The following is a 20,371-nucleotide window of genomic DNA, read 5'->3' as shown; positions in this document are numbered from 1 at the left end:
CTCTTTTATTATTCAAGAAGAAATCCGTGCTGAAGATAATGCTAATGGGAAAGCTGTCTCCAAGTCAAGTGTGTCAAAAGTTCCAGTCAAGGTTGTGAAAGCAACTGAGACTAACTCAGACACACATGAGTTGGATAGCACAAATGCCATGTCTACCATGCATAAGTTGCCTATTGTTAATCCTTCTCATAAAGCATGTGGTGTTCCTGATTGTATGTCTTGTGCTTTTAATCTGTTGTTTGCTTATTTTAATGGTAAGCATGCTTCTAATGATAAGACTACTCCTCGTCAGCATGTAAATAATAGAAAGCATGATAGGTCTAAGACTGCTAGTCCTCCTAAAGCTAGAAAGGAGACATTTGTGCCTAAGCCTAAACATAAATCTGATAAGGCTGTTTTAAAGGTCAAATGTTCAGTCATTGAGAATGTTGAGAATAGTGAAATTAAGAATGTTGTTTTGCCTGATAAAGGCCAATTTTACAAGTATGCCGGACCCAGCCAAGCTTGGGTTCCGAAGAAGTTCTAATCCATTTGTATTGCAGGGCATTAAACAGGTACAACCGGTAGTGTGGATTCTTGACAGTGGATCGTCAAGACATATGACCAGAGATAGAGCCCTGCTATCAAATGTGGTTGAGAAAGCTGGCCCAGTGGTTACATTTGGAGATAACAGCAAAGGTTTAACGGAGGGATATGGCTGTTTGCAAGCTGGAAATGTTATCATTAAAAATGTATATCTTGTGCAAGGACTTGAACACAATCTGCTTAGCATTAGTCAGTTCTGTGACAACGGCTACAATGTTTTATTCGACAAGCTGAAGTGTCAGATTCTGCACAAGAAAAGTGAAAAACCCTCCTTAATGGGAATACGGAAAGGAAATCTGTTCGTAGCTGACATGAACTCTGGAAGCAATCTTGAAGTCAATTGTTTCTATGCAAAAGCATCGTCAAATGAGAGTTGGCTATGGCACAAGAGACTTTCCCATCTCAATTTCAAGACAATGAATTCTCTTGTCAAAAGAGAATTGGTAAGAGGTCTGCCTCAGCTGGAATTCTCTCCAGAAGGACTATGTGAGGCTTGCCAGAAAGGAAAGTCAAAGAAAGCAAGTCACAAAGGCACTGACACATCTTCCATAACTGGTGTTCTGCAATTATTGCACATGGATTTATTTGGTCCAGTTAATATCCTTTCTATGTCAAAGAAGTGTTACTGTCTTGTGATAGTTGATGACTATTCCAAGTATACGTGGGTTTTATTTCTTCACTCTAAGGATGAAACACCACAAGTTGTGATTGATCATATCAAGATGATTGAGTTAGATTCTAACGTCCCTGTTAGAGCAATAAGGTCAGATAATGGAACAGAATTCAAGAATGCACTTCTAAATGGATTCTGTACAGACAAAGGGATCACCAGACAATTTTCAGCTCCTAGAACCCCTCAGCAAAATGGAGTGGTAGAGAGGAAGAATCGTACATTGATTGAAGCTGCAAGAACGATGTTAAATGAATCAGGTCTTCCAATGTACTTTTGGGCTGAAGCTGTCAATACTGCATGTTATACTCAGAATCGAACTCTAATCAACAAAGACTTCATGAAAACTCCTTATGAGATTTTGAATGAACAGAAACCTTCTATCAAATACTTTCATGTATTTGGTGCCAGATGCTTCGTGCTCAAGGATGGAGATGATCGTCGTGGTAAGTTCGAGGCAAAGGCATATGAGGGTATTTTTGTTGGATATGGAAGAAGATCATATAGAGTGTATATCATTGATCAACACAAAGTAACTGAAAGTGTCAATGTTACATTTGATGACACTAAACTCCCTAGTATCCAAACTGAAGATCCTTCTGAGAAACTGAAGTTTGATGATACGTCAGATTCAGAGTCAGAACATGGTCAAGAACCTGAGGTTGTTGCTGTTGAAGAACCTGTTAATCCTGATAATACTCAAGGTAATAGTGATGGAAACTCTGGAAACAATGGAGATACCACTGCTACTGACGGAGAATCTTCAAGTCAACATGGCAACAACTCAGGGGGAGATGCTGAAGGATCATCTAGTAGGACACAACATCACAATGAATTTCAAGGCGAATCATCAAGATCAAATCTTCCAAGACAGACTGTCTGGAATAAAGCTCACCCTTTTGAGTTGATTATTGGTGATCCAGATGTTGGAGTCAGAACTAGACGTGCTACTCAAAATGAGTGTCTGTTCTCAGGATTTCTTTCTGAGATGGAACCTAAGAAAATTGAAGAAGCACTAACTGATCCAGATTGGGTGATTGCTATGCAAGATGAACTCAATCAGTTTGAAAGTCAACAAGTCTGGAAACTGGTACCTAGGCCTGTACACAAGAAAGCTGTTGGTACAAGGTGGGTATTCAGGAATAAACTAGATGAAGATGGTGTGGTTACAAGAAACAAGGCAAGACTGGTAGCTAAAGGGTATTCTCAAGCTGAAGGTATTGATTATGATGAAACCTATGCTCCAGTGGCTAGACTTGAGGCCATCAGGATATTTCTGGCATTCGCAGCATTTTCAAACTTTAAAGTTTATCAAATGGATGTCAAGAGCGCCTTTCTGAATGGAAAGCTGGATGAAGAGGTATATATAGAGCAACCTCCTGGTTTTGAAGATCCAGATCATATGGATTTTGTCTTCTTTCTTTTCAAGGCTATCTATGGGCTAAAACAGTCACCAAGAAAATGGTATGACACTCTCTCTGAATTTCTTATTGAAAATAGCTTTATTAGAGGTGTCATAGACAAAACTCTCTTTTCTAAAAAACATAAGAATGATACTATATTAGTCCAAGTCTATGTGGATGATATAATATTTGGGTCTACTAATGATAATCTCTGTAAGAGATTTGCTAAGTTAATGCACAGTAAGTTTGAAATGAGCATGATGGGAGAGCTGAAGTTCTTTCTTGGATTACAAGTAAATCAAAGGTTAGATGGAACATTTATTTGTCAATCCAAGTATCTCAAGGAACTCCTCAAAAAATACAATCTAGAGGATTCTGCATCAGCAAGGACTCCATCAACTACAGCTGTCAAGCTTGGACCATGTGAAAACTCCATTAAGGTAGATGTCACAAGCTACAGAGGTATGATTGGCTCGTTACTCTATCTTACTGCAAGTAGACCAGATATTATGTATGCTACATGCCTATGTGCAAGGTTCCAAGCGGATCCTAGAGATATTCATCTCGTTGCTGTTAAACGAATCTTAAGATATCTTAAGGGAACACCAAATCTAGGTATTTGGTACCCTAAAGAATCTGGTTTTAACCTTGTCGGATATACAGATTCAGATTATGCAGGAAGTGTTGTTGATAGGAAAAGCACCTCAGGAAGTTGTCAATTCTTAGGAAGCAGGCTAGTCTCATGGTACAGCAAGAAACAGCAAACAGTTTCCAACTCAACGGCCGAGGCTGAATATATTGCTGCTGGAAGCTGCTGTGCTCAGATCTTGTGGATTAGGAACCAACTACGAGACTATGGCTCTGTATTGAACAAGATTCCTATTTTATGTGACAATACAAGTGCAATAGCCATCACCAACAACCCTGTGCAGCACTCGAGGACAAAGCACATTGACATCAGGTATCATTTTATTAGAGAGCACGTCATGAATGGTACTGTTGAACTATTTTTTGTTCCAACAGAAGAACAATTAGCAGATATTTTCACTAAACCACTTGACGAATCCACATTTACCAGATTAGTTGGTAAATTGGGCATGTTAAATAGTTTTAGTGATTAATTTAATTAATATCTGGAATCTGTTCTTGAATGAATTTACAAATGAATTTTTCATGAATGAAAAATTCATTTGCAAATTTATTTTATCATTTTATCATATTTCTTGCTTATTTCTATGTAATATACATTATCTTATCTATGTTATTTACTCTACTTGTTAATTTAAAAATATCTCAGAATATTGTATTTCCTCTAAAAATATTTTTCTATGAATTTTATTTGCTAAAATTCAACAGAAATCTATTTTTGGAATAAAAATAATTAATTCTGAAATATTGTCTTTATTTTCTGTAAAAATTTTAAGTATTTATTTCAGTTTTACTATTTTGTAATAAAGTTTCAGTACATTAATAGTTGTCTGTACATATTCATTTTGTTTTTCTACTGCAAAGACAATCGGCAAGACAATTAAAATTGTCTTGCTGAAAATCATTTCAGTAAACATGAAAATATAAATCTGTTAATGCTTATTTTATCTTATTCTAGAAAGACAATCGGCAAGACAATTGAAATTGTCTTGCTGAAAGTCATTTTAGTAAATAATGACTGCTTATTTTAAAATCAGATTAATTTTATAACTGGCAAGACAATCGGTATGACTATTGATTGTCATGCCAGTAATAAAATTAATATCAGAATAATATTGTTTTATTTTGTACTGGTATGACAATCGGTATGACTATCAGATTGTCATACCAGTTATATTTTTAATACTTATTTTATTTGTTTCATTTCCTTCTTTTAGCCTGGTATGACAATCGGTATGACAATCCCGGATTGTCATACCAGCTGTCATATATAAGCGTGTGTTGTGTATTGTTTTAAACCATCACAGCAGTTTCATTTCTTTAAAAATTTTAACAGTTTTCACTCCCATTTTCTCTCTTCTCTCTCCTCGAACAAGAACCAAACCAAAAACCTTTTATTTTCTTGCTCGAGTTTTTACTCAGCACACTAAATCATCACTTTGTGATATATACATACAAGTATATACATAAAGAGGTGCTGCTGAAATTTTCTTAAAAATAAAAGTTATTATAAAAAACGCAAAAATCAAATTAAGATCAGTTTGCCCCTTCAAATTCCATTTTAATTTTAATTTCTTATTTGTGTCTTTTGGTGTGTCAAAACTGTGTGAGTGATTTAAGAATTTTAACGAGATACATTTCTGTCTAAATTTTTCGATTATAATTAATTTAATTCGAATTATTAAATTAATTTAATTAATTCGAATTTTCTTAATATTATTCTTAAAATTCTGAAAAGCTTGTGTCTTATTATTATTTTATAAAAAATGGCTCTCTATTTCCAAATTGTCGCGCATAATCAAGTTGGTTATTTCAATCCGGAAAAATGTGATGTTCAAAAATTTAAGCCTTGGATTAGATTTTTAAATGATCATTCGATTGTTAGCTCTGCTATTAAATCAAATGTGATTTTAAACGTCGATCTACTTAGACTGATTTGCACAACTTCTACTGTGGCCGATGATTCAAAATCTTTTTCATTCACCATCGCAAACACACAGTATGTAGTTGATGAAACAGTCGTCAATCGTGCTTTAAATTTTCCACTAGACAATTTCTGTAATTTACCCTCTGAAAATGATATCACAAATTTTTTCAATGCCATTCACTATCAGGGGGTGATCAATTTAACCAAACTTTCTAAATCAAATTTGGTGTCTGAATGGGATATATTCTTCGATACACTTTCCAAAGTGTTTGCCAACTGCACAAAATCTAATTTTCATAACATTACTTCCACCCTGCAGTATATTGGTCTTGCGGTTGTTTTCAATCAAAGGATCAATTTTGGCAAACTACTTTTTCCCATTCTCTTGAGACGTCTAACTTCTGCTTTACGTGATCATTCTACAAATCGTAGGGTATCATGTTACTATGCTCGTTTTCTTATGCTTATAGCAGATCATCTACTCACCCCTGAACACAAAGCACTTTTTGCTAACTCTGCTGTAACCGAACCCCCACCAGTTAGCAAAAAGATTTACACTCGCCAAGACACAACCTTCAAATTTATGCAAGTACCAGTACTTGTATCTGCTTTCATGGCCAATTATATTCCCTTGCCTATTTTTAATCTTCCCGGCCATGAACAGCAACCTCAACCTCCAGTGGTTCAAGCCACCCAGGCTCTTCCATTACAGGTAGTAACTCCTCACTCTCACTCTCTTCCTACTTCTGTTAACAGACCCTCAGTGGTTGATAGGGCTGACCATGAAGTTGTAGAACCACAGCTTCAATCCCAGGTCATAGAGCCAAACACAGAGTCTCATTCTATCTCACCCTCTCCCCCACTGTCTAAAATGTTACCCAGAAGATTACTAGGAAGTAGTACAATGTCAAATATGAGTGAACCCTCAGCTCTGCCTCCTCCTAAGAAAAGAAAAACCTATTCTGAGGCATCTGAAAGCCCATCCTTGTCCTCCCAACAGGACATGGACTTTGAAATGGCCAATGAACAGTTTCTAGAGGCATTCTCTCAACAGGATGCATCTATTGAAATTCGCCATCGGGCCATGACATCCTGTACTGAGTCAAGCACAATTCCATTACTCACAATGGAACCATACACTTCCCCAGATAATACTCAGGACACCCAGCGAGGAGTGCACGTAGAGTCGGTTACAGTGCCTGCCATAGTTACGGCAGAAGAGCAGTCACATGCTTCAGAGGGAAAATCTGACTCTCCGCCATCTTTAATAGAGTCATTTTCTCCCCTCCCAGATCCAACACATCTGGCTCCCTTATGGGATTCTCCACTCGCAGATTTATCTGGAGAAAGTGGAGGGCAACTCGGTCAATCTATCCCTGAAGCAATTCAGACATCTATTCCAAAACATTTGATAGCATTGACTGAGGATCGGGACTCGCGAATTCCCATTGCACCACCACTGACCTCTCTTGAAGAGGCTAGGGTGATTTTTAATGCAGGTACACAAGAACAGCAATTGGAAGACTCCTCACGAGCAATCATATTGAGAGAAACACATGCACGTGAGATGAGTGAACCAAACACGAGTGAACTTCAGGTGAGAGCACACACAGACACTGATACTGTCAACCTGTTAGCTCAGATTGCTGCCCTGAAAGAAGAACTTGCTAAAAGTCAAGCTGAAGCTCAAGCATTCAAAGCACAAGTGGTTGAACGGTCTTCTTCTTCCACCTCTGTCGACAATCAGCTTGCAATCATAAGGAATGACATCTCAGATTTAAAGACTACTGTAATACCAAAGCTCAATTCTATTCAGGACACTCCAAATTTATCAGCTGATGACATATCCAACTTCTGCTCCCTACATACAAGAATGACTTCTCTTGAAGACCTCGTTGAGATGAATCATTCACTGGACAACTCAAGATTTGTAAAGATAGAGACGGGCATGGAACATCTAAATGAAGGCATGAAGCACTTATATTACATGATCAAGAATTCTCATTGCCCTAATGAAGATCAAAGAGCTTATTTTGAAGGACCGTCTGGTGGAGGATCAGGCTCTGGAAGTGGTGGAGGTTTCAGAGGAAAGTCAGCAGAGGATCCCTCAACTAAGGGGGAGAAGAAAGGGAGTAGTTCCAAAGGGAAAGAAAAAGATACTTCTGCTGGAGATAAAGGAAAGGCTGATGATGCCTACTACAGTGGAGAACAGGATGACTTCGATATTTTTGACATTCCCACTGAACCAGTTCAGGAAGATAAAGATGGGTTATTTGAAGCTGAAGAAGAAAGTGATTTTGAAGATTGGGAAGAAGAAGATACAGTGGATCCTAGGTTTGAGAAAGAATTTCAGAAAGAGCAGTCAGAGATGCAAAGAAAAGAAGCTGAACTCAAGAAGGTCTCACAGATCATTGATAGGAGAAAAGACATACAAAGAACAGAAACTCTTCAAAAGCAACGTCTTCATGACATTAAAGCTCAAGAAAGGAGAAGAGATGTCAGACTGAAGATTGGTGGAAAGTGGGATGAAGCTAGGAGAGTACTCGATATGCCTCAGCTATGCACTAACAATGATAGGCAGTTCTTACATCTTCTTGACAAGCTGGAAATCTCAAATCCTAACAATGACATGTACATGAATGCTATCAAGACTGAAGTCTCAAGGATCACAGCTGCTTTTGATAGATCCCTAAATGAGATGAGCATTTTTGTATATTGTCAGAGTGAAGGATCATTCAAGGTGTCACTTCATCTATTTGAGAATCGTTCGTTGTCAGAGATTTGGGTTCTTTTAAACAAAGTGAAAAGAAGCTCAGAGTTGAATGAAGTTCTTCGGGAAAGGCTTAAAGAGTTTGCCAGCAGGGCTAGTCCTCAAGTGGTCAACAATCCTCATCAAGTGAGATTCTTTAAGTCTGATTGTCTTCAAATCTGTCAGCTAGATGTACAATCTCTTAAAGACTACTCAGCTAAGCATCTGGTCTGGATGGAACATCATTTGAGAACTGCTGGATATTCATCCATGTTGAAGACTCAAGCTGCTGACTTGATTCAAGCTTATTGTGAGAAGAATGTTAAAAGGTACAATCAACTCAAGAATAAGTTGAAGACAGTTGGAATTCAACCAGTCAGACCTGCAAGCTTCACTTCAGAAAAGGATCGTGTTTTTGACAAGGAATTGCTTCAAGATTTAGAAGAAGGTGAAGTCAGAAGAGAAGACAACTAAAGTCAATTAGCTCAAAACTCAATGTAATATGATTAGAGCGTTATGAATCAAGATAGTCTAATGTAGTTATATGTTCAGGCTAGAGGAACATCTATCTTGTATTCACTTGTAAATTTCATTTGGAATCTGGAAAATGTTAAATATAATCCAGAACTTTTCTGCTATTTACTTTACATTACTGTTTATATCTTTTTCTTATTTGTTAGTTGAGTTATCCTCTAGGTATTTGTTGTTATTGTCTAACAAGCAAATAGGGGGAGATTGAAAGGCATATGTCATAGCCTACTCGTTTATTCGAGTATTTAACTCAACTCAAATAAGAATGTAATAAGTAAATAGTGGATCAAGCATCAGAGAGATCTCACAAAGTAACATCTGTCAAAGAATAAAGAAACATTGTTCATCTGCAGACTTGAAGATTCACTGGAAGAAGTTCAAGAATTTGATCATGCCTCAGTGATATAAATCAAGATCGTGGATTTAATCAAGTGACAGAGATCTCGTCAAGGTATCATTTATTACAAGGATTCAATCAGAACAACAAAGTCAAGACATGAAGAAACGTCAAGAAAGTTAGTCACTCATGAACCAGACAGTACATCGAGTGTCAGCATTGAAGTGACGGAATTGATTCATAAGTCTCAGTGACTTTCAGAAGATTGTCAGAAGAATGGATGCTGCTCAGGGTTAGTATTAATTCTCTATTAATTAATTAAGTCATATAATTTAATTAAGAAAATAAATTATATCTGCAAGGATTAATTTATTGATTAATTGAATTAAATTGATTAATTAATTTAGAATTAATATTAAGGATTTTCAAAATGTTAATTGATTAAAATCTGTGATAATTCTAAATAAGACAACTGATTGTACTAGTATGACAATCGGTATGACAATTGATAGTCATACCGAATGTCATGCTAATTCAGTTGATTGTATTGATAGAATTATTATTTAGATTAAAATCAATTATTAATTCAGTAAAACAATTTCATTTGAACTAATATGACAATCGGTATGACAATCAATAGTCATACCGAAAGTCTTGCTAGTTCATTTTAATTGTCTTGCTAGCTCTAATAGATTGTCTCACCGAAAGTCTTTCAAGCTAAAAAGGATTGTCATTCCAGTTCTTTTCCTCTCGGTTGGATTGTTAAATAGAAGCAGAAGCAGTAATTCATGATATTCATTCAATCATTCAATCATACAGAACAAGAGAACACAGCAGAGAACAAAAGAAAAATATTTCATCATCCATCTGCTTATTCAAGATCAAATATTCTAGTTTGTTAATGTTAAATCCAAACCACTAGAATTACTTATCTTGTTCTTGTATATCTATCTAGCGGATTAAAATCCCTAGAACTTAATCTCAAATCGCTTTTAGCATTTGATCTTTTAATTACAAAAATAGAAAAAGTTCATGTCGAATTTATTCTAAATTTGTAATAATTGATTTGAGATTAATCCCTTGTAACCGATACCGTAGTGGTAACACCTTTCAAGTTTAATAAAAGTTTTATTTAACTTGAATTTTGTTTCACAATTTTATTCCGCATTTTATTCGACGAAACGGTATTGTTTGCATTCAACCCCCCCTTCTACAAACAAATTGGGACCTAACATTGTTGACTTGCCTTATATGATTGATAATGATTTCAATAGCTTCATCTTTAGATTTAAGAAAATATGTCCAAGAAAATTTGAGAAATCATCCACAATCACTAGGAATATCTCTTCTTTGAAACTGACAACACATTGACTGGTCAAAACAAATCCATGTGCAACAGCTGTAATGGTTCTTCAATTGCAGATTCAAGCTTTCTTTTGAGTGATGCTTTATTTTGTTTCCCTTTTTGACAAGCATCACACAATCCATACTTTGAGAAATCAACTTGAGTAATGCCTCTTACTAGGTATTTCCTGACTAATTCATTCATAGTCTTGAAGTTCAAATGAGACAGCTTCTTGTGCCATAGACAACTTTCATCTTGACTTTGCTGAAAAATAAGTAATAGAATTTGCATTAGATGAGTTGAAGTCAGCTACATACACATTTCCTTTTCTCACTCCAATGAGAACCATTTTGTTGTTTTTCTTTTTTGTAACAACACAGGCTTCAGAATTGAAAGTTATAGAGTTTCCTATGTCACACAGCTAGCTGACACTCAAAATATTATGTTTGAGTCCATCCACTAGAACAACTTCTTTAATGATGACATTCTCTTTTGAAACCAAGCCATATCCCATAGTATACCCTTTGCTGTCATCTCCAAAAGTAATGCTTGAGCCAGCTCTTTCCTTGAACTCAGTAAACAGGGTAGAGTCTCTAGTCATATTCCTTAAGCATCTACTATCTAGATACCATAAACTCTTTCTGTTTCCCTGATGCACACATCAAAATCAAATCAAGTTGATTTTGGTACCCAAGTTTCCTTGGGTCCATCCTTGTTAGCCTTTTTCTTAGGTTTCTTAGTCTTTCCATCATTAAACTTAGGTGACTGTAAATTAACTTTTGTCTTAGAAGTGGGACTTTGAAACCCTTGATCAGTTATACAATTATCAGGCACGTTAGGATTAACATAAAATGGCAAAAATTGTGCAAAGATGTTATTCCAGTAAGGCATGTTAAATGGCATTTGGGTCATATTAAATGCAGGATAATAAGGATTATGTGCAAAGGGCATATATTAGGGAGAAAACACACGCTTAAATTCATGCAAGTATATGCGTTCGCAAGTAGTATAAGATATAAATCAGATTCGTTCCCACAGAGACTGGTTGAGGTTAAGTTCAATTTATGCACCTATGCAACAATGTATGGCTATCGTTCAATGCTAAGACAAATAACAAATTGGGTTTTGATTAAACTAAGAGATTATACTAAATAGCATTAACTAAGAGAATTGAGGTTGAATTTCTATATATGACAAACATGGGATTCTAACTTCATTACTACTTCATTCAAAGTCATTGTTCTTATCCTTAGCATGCAATGGTGATGACAACTAATCAGATAACATAAAACTAGTAAACGCCAACTTTCGTTGCACGAATACCCTACTACCAAACATCCACAAAAGAGATAGAAGCTGAATAGATACCAATTATGTTGAGACCCTATATGTCTATATAATTTGAAGACATAAAGGTTTAATGAACAAGTTATCTATCGTGATTACATAGGGCAAGTAAGATGGTTAAAATTACCTATGAATCATGCATAACAAATACATGAACCTATGCTAGCATGGGAAGTTCTAAACCTCTATATTCACTGTCGCTTCAATAGAGATTAACAAGTTATCTTATATGTTAGCTACGCACATAAGACGAATAAGCACAACCCTAGGATATCAATCAATCACCACACACCAAGATATTGAAACAAATTAATTATTGAAATCCATAAGTAAATCCGCTAGAATCCCACGATAACGATTAGTTCATAACTGAACTGATCATCACCTTGGGTTCCAATGAAAGCATGGTATAAAACAAGGTCTTAATAAACTGAATAATAATGATCAAAATACGAATAAACGAGATCTAGGTTCAACAAGAACGAAAACGAGCATCCAAAGTTACAACTAATTCAAATAATCACAAGTTGAAAACAAGATCTTCTTTTTTGGAGTTGTTTTGTGCTTCTAGGTCTTCTCCTTGGTATCCCAATCTTCCCGGATGATGAAAACCCTTTTTTTAAGTATATATAAGCCCATATTGGACCTGGACCCTTAAAATCGTCAAATTCCACTCAAATAGGGTTTTTCAGCGAAATCAGCGTAGTCAGCCGCACATCAGCACGCGGCCGCCTGACACCAGCAGGCGGGCGCCTGCTAACACGCGGTTGCCTGCTCCTGGCGTGCGGCCGCCTGCTGCCCTTCTGGAAAATTTTGATGAATCTTATTTTGCCCATAACTTGAGTTTTACTCGTCAGAATTAGGCGATTCAACTATCCACGCGAAGCTAACGAGATTCTCTACAATTTGACAATGGCCTAGGCTTCTAATTCTGATCACTTTTTATCATATTTTCTTTAAAAGCTCATTTCTTCATATAAACGATATCTGAAATGCAATAACACAAAAAACACATCAAAATACTAACAACTTGAGTCCAAAATACCAATTTAAGCTTGTAATAAAACGTTCCAAGTGGATATAAAATCCACTTATCACACCCCCAAACTTGAATCGATGCTTGTCCTCAAGCATAAACAGATTTAAAAACTACAAAACAAACCTAATGCATGAATACAACTACATGAATGCAACTAAATGATAATGCAATCGATCCCCTCAGAATAACCATAACCAATGAATAAGCCAATGCCTTTAAGAATACAATGACTTAAACAGAGTTCGAATAAATCCTACAAACCAACTCACAAACCAGAAACGTACATGTGTGGAATGTTTAACAGATATCTCTCGCTACTAGATCAATAACCATTACTTATCTTTCATCAAAACAATCACAAGTTTATAACTAGAATAGACGTTAAACGCATAATGACTCACAACACCTCCTTTCTACTAGAGTTATACAAGGATTCATGCTATTATTGAACACATAACAAAGATGCCTACTTGAACGTGCAATGAATGAGGTCCCAAAAGACTTATGCAATAATACCCATGTAGCGAGCGTTAGGTTAGCGGATCCCAGACTATAAAAGCCTTAGGTCACTAGGCACAAAGTCCCCTAAGAACGTAATAACTTGAGCATTAAAGAGATTACTCTTGATCAATTATGCATAAACACACACTTTTTTTTCTTTTTTCTTTTTTTTTCAATAATTTCTGAATGAGTGCGTTTCACTCCATCTCATTCAACCCTAAACTACTCATAAAAATATGAGCCGACTACTAGCCATTTGATGCCTAGCCTTACAACAACTAGCAATGAAATCCAAGTTTTTCTCCAGATAAAAAAAATCAATGTTTTTACGTCATTACGAGAATATCACAAATTCTAAATATAACCAAGTGATTAAATCTCAACAACAAACAAGTATGATCATGATCTAGATCAAAAGCAACCCTATAAGACTTTGTGAAAATATTTTTTTCTGGCATGCAATTCAATTCATTAGGACTTAAACATCCCTCTATTCGTCATTACCACACTCAAATCAACATCAACTTATCAAATATCATAGTTCATCTTAAGGGATCATGCTAAATATGCATGCAAATGCAACTATATGAAATCACATAAAAACAAACAAATATGTCCTAAATGAACAATCATGCAAAAATATGAATGAACTACAACTTAACATGTAATATGAATCTACATGAATCTATATGGACACACACTACTAATCCTTACATTATCACCCCCAAACTTATAATTTTCAATGTCCTCATTGAAGGTAATAATAAGAATTTCAGGCATACCTAGTCGTTGGAAAGATCACCCTCCTCGGGTGGGGGATCAGGTGGCCAATCAACTTCTCCACCAGTGTCTCGGGAAATATTACCGAGAGCGTGTGTCAAATCCGCAGCACAATGATAGTGAATGTCGTGCATGGCCTCCATACGCCTAGTCAATCGCCTCAAGTGATCTGGTAGTGGGTTGAGCTCAAGTGTGGGAGCATCTTCAATAGACGGCTCGAGACGCTCCTGAGAAATTTTCAGCGATGTTAACCCAATAGAATCGAATGGCATATCCAGCTTCTTCTTCCACGGAGTGCATCCAAAACCTGCAGGTACTCTGCTCCTTCTTCATCTTCAATAATCGATTCCCCTATTAAGGATCTCTCTAAGGTATCTGACTTTGGCAATTGCTCAAGATCCGAATTCACGACAGAGTCTACCCACTCTACTCTAAAGCACTCCTCTTTAGCTGTGGGCAACTTTATTGCCTTGAACACATTAAAAGTGACCTTCTGATCATGAACCTTCATCGTGAGCTCTCCTTTCTGTACATCAATCATAGTTCGGCCTTATCCAAGAATGGTCTTCCCAAGATGATGGGAATCTTCTTATCTTCCTCAAAATCAAGAATTACAAAGTCAGCAGGGAAGAAGAGTTTATCCACCTTGACCAAGACATCCTCCACTATACCTCGTGGATAAGCGATGGAATGATTAGCTAGTTGCAATGACATGTATGTTGGTTTCGGATCAGGCAGATCAAGCTTTTTGAAGATAGACAAGGGCATCGGATTGATGCTACCTCCTAAATCACATAAACACTTGTCGAATGACAAGTTTTCGATGGTGCAAGGAATAGTGAAGCTTCCGGGATCTTTAAGCTTCGGAGGCAACTTCTGTTGCAGCACATCACTGCATTCCTCCGTTAAAGCAACGGTCTCTAAGTCATCGAGCTTCACTTTCCGAGAGAGAATACCTTTCATAAACCTCGCATAGCTAGGCATCTGTTCAAGAGCTTCAGCGAAAGGTATGTTGATATGAAGTTTCTTGAACACCTCCAAAAACTTCTCAAACTGCTTATCCAACTTTTTCTTCTGCGGCCTCTTAGGAAAAGGAGGTGGAGGATAGTTTTGTTTCTCCCTTATATTACCCTCAGGAGGAGTGTGTTCCACAGTAGTCTTCCTTGGTTCCACCTCTGCTTTCTTCTACACTTCTTCTTCAGCCACAACTGCATTTTCTAAAACTTGAGATTTTTCAGGCTCTTCGTCTTGCTGAATTTGGGGGCTTGCGACCTTTCCAGACCTTAAGGTGATGGCGTTCACCTGTTCTTCAACTTCCCTCTTGCCTGGATTTGTTTCTGTATCACTAAAAAGCGTTCCTGGTGGTCGATTCAATATGGCATTAGCAATTTGCCCTATTTGGTTCTCTAGAGTCTTGATAGAAACAGCCTGGCTTTGGCATATAAGAGCCTGGTTTTTGCACATAAGCCGCAACTCCTCCAATTCAGATTTTTCATTCGAAGATAGACATGCACCATGAGTTTTTTGTTTTGGTGTAATTTGTTGCTGAAAACCAGGAGGGTTGAATAGCTTATTTCCAAACTGCTGGAATGGCTGTTGTATCGCATTCTGATTATTGCTCCAGCTGAAGTTAGGATGATTCCAGTTGTCGGGATAATAAGTGTCTGGAACTGGTTGCTGCAATCTCTGAAAGTTGCTCACAAACTGAGTTGATTTACTAGATATAGCGCATTGCTCCGTCTCATGTGAACCTGCACATAGCTCACAAACACTAGTTATCTGATTAACACCATAGTTAGCCAGAGAATCGATCTTCATAGGCAACGCCTTTAGTTGAGCAGTGATAGCCATAACTGTATCCACTTCAAGAACTCCTGTTACCTTGCCATGTGGTAATCTCTGGGTTGGATACTGATATTCATTAGCAGCCATCAGTTCAATTAGATCATAAGCTTCCTCATAGCTCTTTGCCCATAATGCTCCACCTGATGCTGCGTCGAGCATGGGTCTTGACTGTGCTCTCAACCCGTTATAGAAGCAATTGATGATCATCCAATCAGGCATTCCATGATGAGGACACTTCCTAAGTATCCCCTTGTAGCGCTCCCAAGCTTCATACAAAGATTCTCCTATTTGCTGCGCAAATTGAGTAATAGCGTTTCTGAATACAGCTATCTTCGCCATAGGGAAGAATTTAGTGAGAAACTTTTGAGCAAGATCTTCCCAAGTAGCAATCGAACTAGCTGGTAGAGAGTGTAACCAGCTCTTAGCCTTGTCCCTCAGAGAGAATGGGAAAAGTCTCAGCTTAATATCATCTTCAGAAACACCATTGAACCTGAAGGTGTCGCAGATCTCTATGAAATCCCTAATGTGCGTATTGGGATCTTCCGTTGGAGAAACCCCAAACTGGACTGAATTTTGTACCAATTGAATTATGCCAGGCTTGATCTCAAAGGTATTAGCTGTGATAGCTGGCCTAACAATGCTAGATTAAATGTCATTGATCTTGGGTTGAGAAAAATCCATCAAGGCTCTCGTTCATGCTGCTGGATCTCCCATTTTAATGAGTACCTGAAACACAACAAGTAAACCTTGAGAGTAAAAGAATCCGAGTCACTGAACTTTAACGACCACTGATGACAAGCAAATAAACTAAAAATTAACACCGAGTCTCCAGAAGCGGCGCCAAAAACTTGTTAGAGCGAAAACACACGCTAAAATTCATGCAAATATACGGATTCGCAAGTAGTATAAGATATAAATCAGATTCGTTCCCCCAGAGACTGGTTTAGGTTAAGTTCAATTTATGCACCTATACAACAATGTTTGGCTATCGTTCAATGCTAAGACAAATAATAAATTGGGTTTTGATTTAACTAAGAGATTATACTAAATAACATTAACTAAGAGAATTAAGGTCGAATTACTATATATGACAAACATGGGATTCTAACTTCATTACTACTTCATTCAAAGTCATTGTTCTTATCCTTAGCATGCAATGGTGATGAAAACTAATCAGATAACACGAAACTAGTAAACGCCAACTTTCATTGCATGAATACCCTACTACTAGACATCCACAAAAGAGATAGAAGCTGAATAGACATGAATTATGTTGAGACCATATATGTCTATAGAATTTGACATAATAAAGGTTTAATGAACAAGTTATCTATCGTGATTATATAGGGCAAGTAAGATGGTTAAAATTACCTACGAATCATGCATAACAAATACATGAACCTATGCTACATGTCAAGTTCTAAACCTCTATATTCACTATCACTTCAATAAAGATTAACAAGCTATCTTATATGTTAGTTACACACATAAGACGAATAAGCACAACCAATACTAGGATATCAATCAATCACCACACACCAAGATATTGAAACAAATTAATTATTGAAATCCATAAGTAAATCCGCTAGAATCCCACGATAACGATTAGTTCATAACTGAACTCATCATCACCTTGGGTTCCAATGAAAGCATGGTATAAAACAAGGTCTTAATAAACTGAATAATAATCAAAATACGAATAAACGAGATCTAGGTTCAACAAGAACGAAAATGAGCATCCAAAGTTACAACTAATTCAAAGAATCACAAGTTGAAAACAAGATCTTCTTTTTCGGAGTTGTTTTGTGCTTCTAGGTCTTCTCCTTGGTATCCCAATCTTCCCGGATGTTGAAAACCCTTTTTTTAAGTATATATAAGCCCATACTAGACCTGAACCCTTAAAATCGTCAAATTCCACTCAAATAGGGTTTTTCAGCGAAATCAGCGAAGTCAGCCGCGCGTCAGCACATGGCCTTCTGACACCAGCAGGCGGGCGCCTGCTAGCACGCGGTCGCCTGCTCCTGGCGCGCGGCCGCCTGCTGTCCTTCTGGAAAATTCTGATGAATCTTATTTTGCCCATAACTTGAGTTCTAGTCGTCAGAATTAGGCGATTCAACTGTCCACGCGAAGCTAAAGAGATTCTCTACAACTTGAAAATGGCCTAGGATTCTAATTCTGATGACTTTTTATCATATTTCCTTTAAAAGCTCATTTTTTCATATAACTGATACCTGAAATGCAATAACACAAAAAACATATTAAAATACCAATAACTTGAGTCCAAAACACCAATTTAAGCTTGTAATAAAGCATTCCAAGTGGATATAAAATCCACTTATCAGCATATTAGCATAATATGCTGATAAATTTTGTGCAGGCATAACAGGAAAAGCATGCATGTGTGATATGGGCATGTTAGGCAAAGATGGAAGTGCAGACATGGGTGCATGTATCACTGACTTGCAATTAGTAGATAAATGATTAACACTACCATACTTAACACATGTCTTTCTAGGTGCATACTTATCAGGTGTGTAGTTATTGTATTTGTTAATCCCTACTTTCCCATTCCTATTATTTTTCCTTTTTGAATCTGCCTTGACCTCAAACTTCTCCAATTTGTCACTCAACTGCTTCATTGATAGATGCCCTACATTCACTTTGCTTGCATCTTTGACTTTGCTTGATTCTCCTCGAATAAAGTGCTTGGTTACTGAACCATATTTCTCATTCATCTTAGCTAGCTTGGCTTTGCTAATTGGCTTCTTTACTATCAACGGATGTGCATCCTTGTCATTCAACGGATATTTACTTTCAGCTTTCGATGGATAAGCTTCATCATCCATTGATTCCACATTCGTTGATAAACCATCAACCAAAATGGGGTCCAGTTTCTTCCTGTCCTTTTTCTAGGCTTCTTCACAGAAAGACTCAATCCTTGAACTTTGGAAATTTGAGCACTTACATTCCTCGATGATTTCCAAGCCTTGATCATCGCTTGCTCACATTCAAGCTGCTTTTTAAAATTTCCTCTTTCTTCAAAGATTCAGGCAGTTCATCTTTTGCAATCTTGCAATATATTTTAGTTTCTTAAACTCAAAAAATTGAGTTTCTGACACAACATTTCTCTCACTTAAAAATAGATTATTATCTTTCTTGTATTTTCTTTAGTGAGTGATTTAAGTATAACACGCAAGTGATATAATTCTATGGACAAATTGTTAGGTCCCAATTTGTTTGTAGAAGGGGGGGTTGAATGCAAACAATACCGTTTAGTCGAATAAAATGCGGAATAAAATTGTGAAACAAAATTCAAGTTAAATAAAACTTTTATTAAACTTGAAAGGTGTTACAACTACGGTATCGGTTACAAGGGATTAATCTCAAATCAATTATTACAAATCTAGAATAAATTCGACATGAACTTTTTCTATTTTTGTAATTAAAAGATCAAATGCTAAATGCGATTTGAGATTAAGTTCTAGGGATTTTGATCCGCTAGATTGTTACACAAGAACAAGAGAGTGATTTCTAGTTGATTGGATTTAACTTTACAAGCTAGAAATTATGATCTTGAATTAGCAGATAAGATGAAATATTTGGCTGCTTGTTCTCTGTTTTGTTCTTGGCTTCTGTTTGATTGCTTTTGTGTGTGAGTAAGTAAATTGGATGCTTCTGCTTCTTTTTAATCAACACAGCCGAGATCAATGAACTGGTATGACAATCCTTTGTCCAATAATACTTTCGGTGTGACAATCTATTAGAGCTAGCAAGACAATTAAAATGAACTAGCAAGACTTTCGGTATGACTATTGATTGTCATACCGATTGTCATATTAGTTCAAATGAAATTGTTTTACTGAATAAATAAGTGATTTTAATCTAAATAATAATTCTATCAAGACAATCAACTGAATTAGCATGACATTCGGTATGACTATCAATTGTCATACCGATTGTCATACTAGTACAATCAGTTGTCTTTTTAGAATTAAAACAGATTTTAACCAATTAAAATTCTGAAAAACCTTAATATTTAATTCAGAATTAATTAATCAATTAATTTAATTAATCAAATAAATTAATCTTTGCAGATATAATTTATTTTCATAACTAAATTATATGACTTAATTAATTAATAGAGAATTAATACTAACCCTGAGCAGCATCCATTCTTCTGACAATCTTCTGAAAGTCACTGAGACTTATGAATCAATTCTGCCACTTCAATGCTGACACTCGATGTACTGTCTGGTTCATGAGTGACTAACTTTCGTGACGTTTCTTCATGTCTTGACTTTGATGTTCTGATTAAATCCTTGTAATAAATGATACCTTGACGAGATCTCTGTCACTTGATTAAATCCACGATCTTGATTTATATCACTGAGGCATGATCAAATTCTTGAAATTCTTCCAGTGAATCTTCAAGTCTGCAGATGAACAATGTTTCTTTATTCTTTGACAGATGTTACATTGTGAGATCTCTCTGATGATTGATCCACTATTTACTTATTACATTCTTATTTGAGTTGAGTTAAATACTCGAATAAACGAGTAGGCTATGACATATGCCTTTCAATCTCCCCCTATTTGCTTGTTAGACAATAACAACAAATACCTAGAGGATAACTCAACTAACAAATAAGAAAAAGATATAAACA

General features: G+C 36.4%; 1 protein-coding gene and 1 non-coding gene across 2 annotated transcripts in view; both read left to right on the top strand.

Moving 5' to 3' along the window:
- LOC141697834 (sugar transporter ERD6-like 17) overlaps positions 1-20,371 on the top strand; it is a 65,566-nt gene that overhangs the window by 29,251 nt on the left and 15,944 nt on the right. The window lies entirely within an intron of this gene.
- LOC141699044 (small nucleolar RNA R71) lies at positions 15,925-16,031 on the top strand. Its single transcript, XR_012565534.1, has one exon. It is a non-coding gene; the product is annotated as a small nucleolar RNA R71 (small nucleolar RNA).

Source organism: Apium graveolens, chromosome 11 (genome assembly GCF_009905375.1).
Source record: "Apium graveolens cultivar Ventura chromosome 11, ASM990537v1, whole genome shotgun sequence".
NCBI classification, from domain to species: domain Eukaryota; kingdom Viridiplantae; phylum Streptophyta; class Magnoliopsida; order Apiales; family Apiaceae; genus Apium; species Apium graveolens.
Note: the sequence above shows the minus strand (reverse complement) of the source record. Positions and strands in the feature narration are given on the sequence as shown.